Source organism: Carassius carassius, chromosome 13 (assembly GCF_963082965.1).
Source record: "Carassius carassius chromosome 13, fCarCar2.1, whole genome shotgun sequence".
NCBI lineage: Eukaryota > Metazoa > Chordata > Actinopteri > Cypriniformes > Cyprinidae > Carassius > Carassius carassius.
Window position 1 is genome coordinate 34,295,452 of NC_081767.1, and position 10,305 is coordinate 34,305,756.

Below are 10,305 nucleotides of genomic sequence, written 5' to 3' on the forward strand. Positions count from 1 at the left end.
GGCAGTTTTTTGTCCTCCCCTGCCTAATTCCCCTGTAGCCACCAGCTTTCCACCTGATCGAGGTTAGGTGGACGGTCTCTCACATAACAGTCTCCTTTCTGGACCTATGATGTTTTGGTTGGTTCTATGTTCATAGCAACCGCCTTACTGACGGTCCGGACCAGAAGGGGGCGCCCCGCAGCGGGACTCCAGTACAGGAGGGTGGGTGAGTAGGTAACCCTTGCTCTACCTGTTTATGGACGTTATGTTGCTGGTGGTTATATGTCTACTAACAATCTCTGTGAGTTTCCTTTACAGTAGCTAGGTGGCCAAAGAATTGGCACAGCACTGCAGGGAATTCCATAGATGTCCGGCCAGGTCACCCTGAGGGGCCGCCTGGCGCATCCGGGGAGGTGGTGGTTACGGCAAGAAGCTCTGTATTTACTGCCTCAGGTGATGCTCCCCTCGCCTAGAAAAGAGGGTTGGAGCTCACCGCTCCCGTGCGATCCAGCGCCTCTGCGATGCTTGGGAACCTCTCTGTACACACGCTTGCCTGTGTACCTTCTCAAAGCCACATAGTGGTCAGTGTGCACGTTAACGCTTTGCGCACTGTCTGAAATCCACGTAAAGTGGTAAGTGTGCACGCAAGACTCTGCGCACTTTCTGAAATCCACATAAAGTGGTAAGTGTGCACGCATGACTTTGCGCACTTTCTAAAATCCTGTATGGTAGGGGTTACGCGCTTCGCTTCGTTCCCTTTCTTGTGATGATTAGCCCTGGGTTCCATGGGCTTCATTCAACCAGTGTGTATTTGTTATACACCTCAAGCATCACTTCCCTTAACATGAGGGGCTGGGTGGACTCTCACATATTGTGGTTATCAGGTGGTAGGCTTCATCAGGCCTCCCTGATGGTGAGCTCCCACATACTGTGGTTGCCAGGTAGTAGGCCTCACCAGGCCTCCCTGGAGATTTAGCTCCCACATACGGTTCGTCTCCACTAAATAGCATATTGTGGTTTTCAGATAGTAGGCTTCACCAGGTCTCTCTGAAGGTGAGCTCCCACGTTCGGTGGTCGCCAGGTAGTAGGCCTCACCAGGCCTCCCTGGAGATTTAGCTCCCACATACTATGCGTTTCCACGGAATAGCATGTTGTGGCTTTTTCAGATAGAAGGCTTCACCAGGTCTCTCTGAAGACGAGCTCCCACATACTGTGGTTGCCAGGTAGTAGGCCTCACCAGGCCTCCCTGGAGATTTAGCTCCCACATACTATGCGTTTCCACGGAATAGCATATTGTGGCTTTTTCAGATAGTAGGCTTCACCAGGTCTCTCTGAAGACGAGCTCCCACATACTGTGGTTGCCAGGTAGTAGGCCTGACCAGGCCTCCCTGGAGATTTAGCTCCCACATACTATGCGTTTCTACGGAATAGCACATTGTGGTTTTCAGATAGTAGGCTTCATCAGGTCTCTCTGAAGACGAGCTCCCACATACTGTGGTTGCCAGGTAGTAGGCCTCACCAGGCCTCCCTGGAGATTTAGCTCCCACATATTGTGCGTTCCACTAAATAGCACATTGTGGTTTTCAGATAGTAGGCTTCATCAGGTCTCTCTGAAGACGAGCTCCCACATACTGTGGTTGCCAGGTAGTAGGCCTCACCAGGCCTCCCTGGAGATTTAGCTCCCACATACTGTGCGCACTTTCTAAAATCTTGTATGGTAAGGGTTACGCGCTCCGCTTCGTTCCCTTTCTTGGGATGATTCGCCCCGGTGTTCCATGGGCTTCATCCAACCAGTGTGTATTTGTTATACACCTCAAGCATCGCTTCCCTTAACATGAGGGGCTGGGTGGACTCCCACATATTGTGGTTGTCAGGTGGTAGGCTTCATCAGGCCTCCCTGATGGTGAGCTCCCACATACTGTGGTTGCCAGGTAGTAGGCCTCACCAGGCCTCCCTGGAGATTTAGCTCCCACATACTGTGCATTTCCTAAAAAGCGAGCTCCCGCGATTGGTGGTTGTCAGGTAGTAGGCCTCACCAGGCCTCCCTGGAGTCGAGTTCCATATTGCTTTCAGTTTCCACTGAGGTGGTTATCTGGTAACAGATAGTAGGCCTCTCTAGGCCTCTCTGTAGGTGAACTCCCACATTTTGTGGTTATCAGGTAGCAGGCTTCACAGGCCTCTCTGAATATGAGCTCCCACATACTGTGGTTGTCAGGTAACCTTTCAGTACACACGCTTGCCTGTGTACTTTCTCAAATCCACATGGTGGTCAGTGTGCACGTTAACGCTTTGCGCACTGTCTGAAATCCACGTAAAGTGGTAAGTGTGCACGCAAGACTCTGCGCACTTTCTGAAATCCACGTAAAGTGGTAAGTGTGCACGCAAGACTCTGCGCACTTTCTAAAATCCTGTATGGTAAGGGTTACGCGCTCCGCTTCGTTCCCTTTCTCGGGATGATTCGCCCCGGTGTTCCTTGGGCTTCATCCAACCAGTGTGTACTTATTGTACACCCCAAGCCCCCTCAACTTGGGGGGGCTGTGTGGGCAATTCTCGGGTAGTTCAGCAGCGCTCCCCTTTTCTGAAAGGGTCACCTATGAGCATGCTGCTCGGAGCTCGGAGTCTTCCTCTCTTGGGAGACTGATTCCCGGTTCTTCAGAGCGCTCCAGTACCACATACTGTTTGAGACGCTCTGTGAGAGCAGGCATCCTGCTGAGGCAGGGGCTGAGGCCTCCAATTGCTCTGCTCCCGGGCCATTCTTCTACGAGCTGCTCTGACAGAGTCCCACGAGAACCCCTCCTTAGAACAGTATTTTAAATCCATGTTATGGTAAGTGTGCACGGGAGTCTTTGCGCACTTTCTAAAATCCACATTGTGGTAAGTTCGCACGCTAGTCTCTGCGTTCTTTCTAAAATCCCTAGATGGTAAGGGCTTCGCGCTGCTGCTTCGTGCCCTTTCTTGAGTTGGTTTAAGCTCCGTTCATCTTGGGCACCACTCCACCTAGGTATCCTCGGATACCTATCTAGAACAGGGCGCCGCTACTAGAGTGCTGTGGGGACAGCCCTTTCGGCAGGTTTTTGCGAAAGCTAGCAGTAGCCCCCTGTGTGACAGGCAAAGACTTGGTAGAGGAAAGTGCCAGGCTTTTAACCGTATCCCTTTAAAGGAATCTCTGTGATTCCATGCCTTTAGCTCTACCCCGGGCCAGGGCCCTACAGGATAAGTTGGGTATGTAGCTTAGGCCTTTGGCCGTAAGGGATAATGTCATAAGGCAGCCGTCAGACCGTCCCAGGGGCGACTCCCGGTGAAGAGAAAAGCGGTAGAGTTGGTACTTAGTGTTTGCCATGATTCTGGTCTGCACTCCCCTCAGCATGGCGGCGTGGGTATACTGTTCCCCATAGTGTCCCCTCAGAGGACGCAGTTCGAAGTTCCCTTGAAAGGGAACGTCTCAGGTTACGAATGTAACCATGGTTCCCTGAGAGGGAACGAGACACTGCGTCCTCTAGCTCCCTGCCATGCTTCGGACGCAAGCTTCACGAAGAAGATATTGACGGGTCCTATGGGCGCGTATTTATAGTCGCGCTGGTAGTGACGTCAGAGGCTGTCGCCGGCCAACACGTTGGCGTTTTTCAAAGTATGCTTCAGACACGGGTCACGACGAGGTGTTCCCCATAGTGTCCCCTCAGAGGACGCAGTGTCTCGTTCCCTCTCAGGGAACCATGGTTACATTCGTAACCTGAGACGTTTTTAAACATCCAGATTTTTCCTTTTATTATGTTACAGTTTAAGGAAACATTCATTTGTATCATTTTGCAAACGTTATGGGAGTGTTACTTTTGAATGTTCCCTTAATGTTCTTAAAGAAATCGTTACATTTAAAAATTCAAATGTTGTACGAATGTCCAGCTAAATAGCGTTTTGAGAACATTATTAATGACCTTTGAACGAACTTTGAATGAACATTCTATTAATGTTACTAACTTTCAGAGAACATTGCCAGAACATTCTGAGAATGTTTTCTATCAGCTAGGATAGTTTTAAATAGAATTTTACAGACATCATCCAAAAAAAAAGTGAAGTTCTCAGACCAGTTTGGCTTGTGAACACATTCTCATCTTCTCCAGACATTAGCTGGACCCGGATCAGGATGGTCTGCCAGCTCATGCAGAGAGAGCCGTTTTCCTCTCTGAGATTCCTGCATGTTGAATTAATGGGAGCAGTTGAGGGTGTAATTGCAGTGCTGGAGTCAAAGCTGTGAGACACGATAATGTCCGCTGAATAAAAGCCTGGCAGAGTTTACGTACTGAACAATATTAGCGGATTACACACATCAAACAAGCTCTGATTAATGCCTGAGAGGCAGGACACAGTGGAAACAGGAGGAAATCGGAGATAATTGTAGGAATATTTAAAAGCACTAATGACCTAATGCACAATGAAGAGAGTAGATGAGTCTGAGGAATCTTATCGTCTCAGATGCTTTGATGAACATTTACAAACTGTGTTTTTCCTACAGCCAATGAACTGAAGGTGATGAAAATGAAATGAAAGTGTCTCTGAATGAAGATTGAAAGTTGTTTCAGGGGCAGAGCAAATTATTATATTTAGATCAAAATTTATGAAGACAAAATTAGTCTGGTTTGCTTTCATGTGCACATTTTAATACCACTTAATTCATTTTTATTTTTCTGTTATCTTATTTTAATAAAAGTTGATGTTTTAGTATATTGTGTTGTGTTGTGCTTTTGTCATGTACATTAGTTGTTTTCTAAATACATCTATATAGTTTTTATTTGTTTTTATTTCACTTTTAGTTTGTTATTTTACTACATTTTATTACCAGTTAAACTAAATAAAAATGTGATTTTTTTTTTATATATAAAACATGCATTTTATTTGAAGTATTTGTCATTGTTTTAGTTTTAGTTAACAATAATAAGTATTTGTTTTATTTTATTTTGTATTATTTGACTTATTATTACAAGTTTCACTAAATTTGTGAGTTCTTGTAATTTCTTTTTTTATTTATATAAATATATCTCTGTAGTTTTTATTCAATTGTATTCCGGGTGTAGTTTGAGTTATTTTAGTGCAATTAAAAATGTTGTCTTCTCCTGTGTCAACTAGGTACACTAAAATAAAAAAATATATATAGTCTTGTAGCTAACTATAATGACCATAAGTTTTTATATATTTATATATAATGTACTATATATAATGTGGAAATACTTTATTCAAATTCCCTATTAATATTTATCACCCATATTTTTTAATTATCAGGAGGATTGCTGAAATAAAGTGAGTATTATGACTGATATGACTGGAGTCTAATGTAAGCAGACAGCTCTGACTCCAGTCCTGCTCGTTCCTGCTGCTGATGACGTCACTGCGCGAGGCTCCCGCGCGTGCCCGTGTTTCTGCTGCCATCCAGTGCTGGAAGAACTGCACACAACACACAAGTCTAAAATTGAATAGGACAACCCAAAGGGAGAGAAAACACAGCTTCTTATTCTAAAACTACAGTAATATATTTCCAAATGCAGATGAAAAAAAAGTCTAGAATGTTTACGACTTCTAATTTCAGAGCAAGAGATTATTGGCAGCTTGCTTATGTTAATTTCATAAAACACAATGAGAAAATAATATTAAGAGAGTTTCTCGAATTAATGAATTTGTTTATTTTATTTTTTATGAAAAATAAAATAATATAAAAATAAGTACTCCTCAAAGCAGGTTCCTCATCATTTTACATCTTAAATGCACAAATGCATCACTCGTTTTTTATGCATCTGTTTTGCCCATATAATGATCTTCGTCTGTTTGTGTTTCAGGGTTTTTGTGAGTTGGACGTGGTTTTATACCTCTCTGCTCACCGTATGATATCCAGGAAGACAAACTTTGTTTGTGTTTGGATGATTTGTCCTGATATGATGAGAGATTGTATGGTTAAACATCAAACACTGACCTGAGGTTTATAGCTGCACCCAGAACTCATCAACACACTTTAAAATGGTAAAAATGTCTAAGCAGAATCAAATTACCATCAAGAAATGTTCTTTTTGCAGGGTTTCTGTGGGACATTATTTGCCCTGACACAAATAAAGGAATATAAATGTAATAAATCAGAGCAGAAAGTTTTAAAATCATAAAGGCATGGCATTAAATGTTGCATGCATTGCAAAAATGAATAAATATATAAAAAGACAATAAATAAATATAAAAAGGAATATCTTCCTCTGTATTTGTTTTTCAAATAGTAATATGCAAACATTATTAAATCAAGCTTTTTTTCCTTCTTCGTTGAATAAGTCGACTTGCAGATACAGTTTTTGTTCGTTTTTATCATATACTTCCTTATTAAATTAAAAACTTTTTTTTCTATAGTTGTTATCATACATTTTTATTTCAGCTTTAGTTCTAGGTATTTAAGTACACTGAGTTAAACTAATAGAAAACGAATTAAAATATTTAAAAAATATACACTACCGTAAAAAATTTTGGGGTCAGAAATTTATTTATTTATTTATTTATTTAAAATAAGGAATGCTTTTTTTTAGCAAGGATGTGTAAAATTAATAAAAATAGATAATAAAAACTTATATTATTAGAAAAGATTTATATTTTATAGAAATTCTGTTATTTTTAACTTTATTCATTAAATATATTATATAATATACAAAAAATCTTACTGATCCCAAATCATTGGGTCTCTATCACTGGTGTTAAAGCCTGCAGTGGCGCTGGAGCTAAGAAAGCCTTGGGAAAGCGATAAGAAGCGAGGGGAAACGGAAGTTAGACTAACTTGTGTTTGCAACCGTTGTGAGTGTTTGAAATAAATTATACTGAATTGCTTTAAGTATAAAAGTTGCTGAAATAAGAATAATACGATGGGGAAATCGAGGAAAAAGAAAAAAGAGGAGGTTGGATCAGAAACAAGAGCTAGAATTGATGAATCAGAGATTGAAGATGAAAGTGATGAGATGGGTTGGACACAAGTGGACGGAGGGAGAATAAAAAGTGTTGAAAAAGCAAATAATAAGAGGAAGAAAGATAATGAAGATGATTCAGTAGGTACAGATGAGGATAGTGAAAGGGGGGTAATAAGTGAAAGGAGAGAGGAAATAAAAATGATTGTAAGATTTAAAGAGGGACAAGGAGTAAAAGGGGTAAACCCAATTGAGTTAACAAAGGAGTTGAGGAAACAATCAGGAGAGATTAGGGGTGCAAGAGTACTTCAGGATGGAGCATTATTGGTGATTTGTGATAATGAGGAGCAGAGGGATAAGGTGATGAAAATGAAGGTTGTGTGTAAACAAGTGATTTCAAGTTGTAATCAAACAGGTGGAAAACCATGGGTATGTGGAGTAATTACAGGGGTAGCATTGGATGTCACTATGGTAGAGTTGATGATAAATATTAAAGGAGGAAATGTAATTGAAGCAAAACGATTGCAAAGGAATAGGGAAGGGAATAAGGAAGAAAGTCTTTCTGTAATGTTGCGTTTTGAAAGTGGAGGAATGCTACCAAGTAAAGTGATGATTGGATATGTTAGCTTTCGGGTGAGAGAATATGTGCGTGCTCCGCTGAGATGCTATAACTGCCAGAGATATGGTCATATTGCGAATGTATGCAGAGCCAAAAAGAGATGTGCACACTGTGGGGAAGAACATGAGTACAGAAAATGTGGAAGAGGTGTGGAGGCAAAATGTTGTAATTGTGGAGGAGCCCATAATGTGGCATATGGAGGATGTGAAGTGAGAAAGAGAGCAGTAGAAATTCAGAAGGAAAGAGATGGAAATAAGCTGTCATATTCAGAAGCAGTTAAAAAAGTAGACTCAAGGAAAAAGAAAGAGAGTGAGGAGAAGGAGATGTGGAAAGATCAAATCAGAAATGAAGAAAAGGTAAGGGATAAATCGGATGACACAATGATAGTAAGTAAAAAGAGTTTTGTGTTATTCATGGCAGAGGTCATAAATTGTTCAGCGCAGACTGAAAGAAGAACAGAAAAGATACAGATAATAGTGAGAGCAGCAGAGCGGTTCCTGGATATCAAAGGGCTAACATGGGAAATGGTTAGAGATGGTCTAACTTTAGAAGTACAGCCTAGTCAAGAATCATGGGATGGACAATAATTTTGATGTTAGTAATTTTACAATGGAATGCTAGGAGTTTGGTGGCTAATGGACTGGAATTTAAGGGTTATCTAAATAAGATGGAGGAAAAGCCAGATGTGATATGTGTACAAGAGTCTTGGCTGAAACCTAAATTTGATTTTGTAATTAAAGGGTATGTTTCTGTGAGAAGAGATCGGGAAGAGGGAAATGGTGGTGGGTGTGTTACTTTCATTAAATCTGAAATACAGTATAGAATGGTGGGGAAAGGAAGAGAAATGGAATATGTGGTGGTGGAGGTATGGAAGGATGATAAGAGTGTTGTAATAATACATTTTTATAATCCATGTAGACAAATGACATTGGAAGATATGCTGGAGATAGAAGGGCAAAGTAGAGAGAGGGTGATATGGTGTGGGGATTTCAATGCCCATAGTAGTATGTGGGGAGGAAGTGTAACTGACAGAAATGGGAAGGTGGTTGAAGAATTGATGGATGAGATGAATTTGATCTGTATGAATGATAGGGGAGGTACACGAGTAGACATGAGAACAGGTCAAGAAACGGTGTTGGATTTATCTCTTGTAAAAAGTAGGTTAGGGGGAATAATTAACTGGAGGGTATTAAGGAAATGTACTATAGGTAGTGACCACTTTCCTATTTTGATTGAAATGTGTACCAATATGAATAATTGTGTAGAAAGAAGTGAGAGAAGAGAAGGGAGATGGAAGTATGAAAAAGCTAACTGGACTGAATATGTGAAAAGGGTGGAGGAGGGTTTAGACATAAATGAAATAAGAAGGGTAGATGATATAGAAGCTATAAATGAGAAAATTATAGGAGTTATGAAAAACGCAGCAGTAAGTAATATTCCTAAGGGTAAAGGAAGAAGAAAGACAAAAATGGTACCATGGTGGAATAAGGAGTGTGATGAAGCTATTAGAAGGAAAAGGAGAGCATACAAGAAGGCAAGAAGAATGCATAATTATACAGATTTAATCGAATATAAGAGAGAACAAGCAAAGGTTAAAGAGGTGGTAAGAAGGGCAAAAAGACAACATTGGAGAAATTTCTGTGATAGAATAGGGAGAAGTACACCAATAGGAGAAGTATGGAGTATGATCAGAAGGATGAATGGAATAAGGAAAGATATGGAATATCCTGTTTTAAATGAAGGGGAAGTTACAGCAATAGAAAACTGTGAGAAAGCAGAAATGTTTTGTAATACATTTATAAAAGTAAACAGTACGGAAAATCTGACTGAAGAGTTTAAGAGGGAGAGGGAGGAAGTATTACGAGAGCATCCTCATCTATTGGGAAAAAGTTGGCAAAGTTGGAAAGAAGCATTGATATTGCCAATAAAGAAACCAGGGAAGGATCCAAGTAAGCCGGCTAGCTATAGGCCAATAGCCCTTACTTCTCATGTAGGTAAAGTGATGGAGAGAATGATAACGGATAGGTTAGTATATTTTTTGGAAAAAGAAGGAAAATTAACACCTTTTCAAAGTGGATTCAGGGTAGGAAGAGGAACTATGGATCCGGTTATGTGTTTGGAAGCGGAAATAAAGAAAGCTCTGTCAAATAAAGAATCAGTAATTGCTGTGTTTCTTGATATTGAAAAAGCCTATGATATGTTATGGAGGGAGGGTCTGATGATTAAGTTGGAGGAGATGGGGGTAGGGGGAAGAATGTTTAATTGGGTTAATGACTTTCTTAAGCAAAGAGTAATAAGGGTGAGAGTAGGAGATACTAGGGAAGTGTGATAAGTCCAGTACTTTTTATAATAATGATAAATGATATATTTAGTAAGGTGGATAGGAGTGTTGGTAGATCACTGTTTGCAGATGATGGGGCTTTGTGGTTCAGAGGGAGAAACAATAAGTTCATTATGGGGAAAATGCAGAAGGCTGTGGATGAGGTAGTTAAATGGTCATATAAGTGGGGATTTAAGTTATCGGTGGAGAAGTCACAAGTTATAATATTTTCCAACAAGAAAGTAGGTAATGCATGGAAGTTAAGGATATATAACAGGAATATGGCACGAGTAACATCAGTTAGATTCTTGGGAATGTGGCTAGATACTAGACTTGCATGGAAAGAACATATTGATAAGATAGTGAATAGGTGTAAAAGAGTGTTAAATATAATGAAATGTATGGCAGGACAAGAGTGGGGAGCAGATAGAGGGGCACTTCAAACAGTATATATAGCAATGATAAGA